At 48.0% G+C, this 2993-nt stretch overlaps 1 pseudogene; it reads left to right on the forward strand.

Moving 5' to 3' along the window:
• The first annotated feature begins 1308 nt into the window (after positions 1-1308).
• Positions 1309-2473, forward strand: LOC112550783 (annotated as a pseudogene).
• Positions 2474-2993: the final 520 nt, after the last annotated feature.

Raw genomic sequence — 2993 nt, forward strand, 5'->3', positions numbered from 1 at the left:
TGACCTTGCTCAAGCCTGTCAGCAATTGATAGTGGACGACAAGGCTGCTGAGGCCCAAACAATAATTGCACACTGGGGAGCCTTCCGTGTCAAGCGCCTCCAGTTTAGAATTTCGGTGGCACCAGGAATTTTCCAGCAGTTCATGGAGAGAATGCTAGCAGGAATTCCCTGGGTTGTTCCATACTTTGATGGTGTGTTGATCATGGGGCTGTCACTGAGAGACTCAGAGTTTTACAGAGATTCGATAAAGCAGGTATCAGAGTAAAAAGAGAGGAATGTCAACTGGGAGTTTCTAGTATCAACTTTCTGGGATATCAGATTGATGCTTCTGGCATTCACCCAGTTGAAGACAAGGTAAAAGCAATACATAATGCCCCTATACCAAAATGCAATCAGGATCTATGTCCTTAGATCAACACGGCTACAGCCTACACCCCTGTAACAGGATCTTCAAGCATTCTTAGGACTTCTCAACTTTTATCACATCCTCTTGAAATACAGAGCCACCATAGCAGAGCCCCTTCATTGCTTACTGGATAAAGGAGCTGAGTAAAGTGGACTTGCCAGCACAACGAAGCCTTCCAGGGCATCAAGAAGTTGCTGACATCAGGCTGTGTCCTTGTTCACTATGATGAGCAGAAGCCACTGTCCATTACTTGTGATGCCTCACTGTTTGGTGTTGGTGCTGTCCTCAGTCACAAATTGCCTGATGGCACGGATGCACCCATTGCTTTTTACTCGAGAACAATGACTTCAACCAAGAGGAATGCACAGATTGATAAAGAAGCATTGGCAATCATTGCAGGAGTAAAAAAAATTTACAGTTATTTTTATGGCCACAAATTCAAAATCTGAACGGACCACAAACCCCTTCTTGGAATTTTTACTGTGGACAAACCAACTTCTCCTGTATTGTCTCCTTGTATGCGACGCTGCAGCATCATGCTAAATGCATATGACTATATACTCATGTGCAAACCTTGGAAAACGATCGCAAATGCTGATGTATTGAGCTACCTACCACTACAAATACCTGATAGTGCTACTCCTCTATCAGCAGAAGTCTTCACGCTGGAATCCATGTCAGAAGCCCCTCTTCAAGCTGATCAGATAGCAAGGATGACTACAAAAGACCTTATCCTTGCCTGTGTCCTTAACTGGGTGTGGAGAGGCTGGCCTGCAGACAAATTAGCTGAGGAATTCAGGCCATTTTCATCATGCCAACATGAGCCGTCTGCACACAAGGGTTGCCTCTTGTGGAGAAATAGTGTCGTAATTCCAGAAGCAGGATGCCAAATCATACTGGCAATGCTGAGTGCAGTACACCCAGGCATTATGAGGATGAAAGTGCTGGCTAGAAGTTATGTATGGTGGCCAGGTATGGACAATGTCATAGAAAGGGTTGAGAGGGAGTGCAGCATTTGTCCAGCAACCTGTCATAATCCACCAAAGGCACCAGTAGTCCCTTGGGAAATGACAAAGGAACCCTGGTCATGCATCCACATTGATTTTGCTGGCCCTTTTCAAGGTAAGAATTTCTTAATTGTTGTTGATTCTTACTCAAAATGGCTTGAAGTAATTACCGTCTCAACTCTTACATCAACTGCCACTATAACATCTCTCTATCAGCTCTTTGCAACCCGTGGGGTGCCTGACACTATCATTTCTGATAATGGCAGTGCATTCACTTTAGCAGAGTTCCAAGATTTTGCCAGCCGCAACCTCAAAAGTTTCGCCCAGCCGCAACCTCATTCGAACTGTTACCATTGCACTTCACAGGCCACAGACCAATGGGCAAGCTGAGCGAATGGTGCAGACTACAAAAGATGCACTGAAAAGGATTGTTGCAGGAGACTGGCCTACCAGACTGGCCAGATTTCTGTTTGCTCAACATGTAATTCCTTGCCCTACAAGAGGGTCCAGCCTATCAGAGCTTCTTATGGGTCATCGTCTTAAGACATGCCTTGACCGTGTTAACCCAGACCTTGTGAGAGACATGCAGTTTAGGAAAGAAAAGGAGTTGGACTCTGTATTGGCATCTGGTACCTTATGTCTTTTTGTTCCACAAGAGACTGTGTTTGCTCGGACCTACAGGACAGGCCCACAGCGGGTTCAATCTAAAATTGTAAGTGCCACAGGACCTACATCATATACAGTCCAGGCTGATGATGGACAAGTTTGGAGATATCACATGGACCAGCTGCGTGGGCGATCTCCTACTGATAACCCTTTACCTGAGCACTCTCTAAGCACCAATCCACCACTGAGAGACATGGATGCATTGGGGAAGTGCTTACTTGTTTCCACCAATGCAAACCCCTTTCCATCACTGTCAGAAGGAAGTGTCGCTGTTGAGTCTCCAGATAGGCTGACCGGGCCGTCATCCACTGAACCCCTCACTGAGTCCGGTTCTATGGGAAGACCACACTGGAAGCAGAGTCCTCCCAAATGCTTGGCTGACTATTCTGTCTAGAGGGAAGGGTTGTGTCTTATTGTGTTTTCCTCATACTGTCCTTTTAAGGCCAAAGCTCTCCTGTTCAGCACTGCAGGCTTCACTTTACTTTGCGGCAGTTTTGCAGCTCTGGGGACTCCATGTTCTCTGCCATGAGGAGCCGGAGTCAGTCTTGGTTCCTCTCTCTCCACAGGACTGGACTGGGTCAAGTCAGAGGCAGACAGGCTGTCACTGCTGCAAGGAGCTGGGGCAGAGTCACGATCCCTTGCATGCATGCCCCTGCCTGGAGCATGCATGCTACAGATTGTGGCTCTGCCCTGGCCCTGGAGCAAGGTACCCCCCCCACAAGATCCCAGCAGCTCTAGAGCAGCCCCCTGTGCTGCTCTGCTGTGCATGCTGCTGGTGTGGCTGAAGCTGGGGTCTCCATAGAGACTGGCACGAGGCATGTGGGCAGGGGTGGCTGGGAAATGGAGTCCCCGGCTGACCACATCCAGCCAGCAGCCCAGAGGTTCCCCATCCCTCATCTAAGCAATACATGTAC

This window comes from Alligator sinensis, unplaced genomic scaffold (genome assembly GCF_000455745.1).
Source record: "Alligator sinensis unplaced genomic scaffold, ASM45574v1 scaffold663_1, whole genome shotgun sequence".
Classification (NCBI taxonomy): domain Eukaryota; kingdom Metazoa; phylum Chordata; order Crocodylia; family Alligatoridae; genus Alligator; species Alligator sinensis.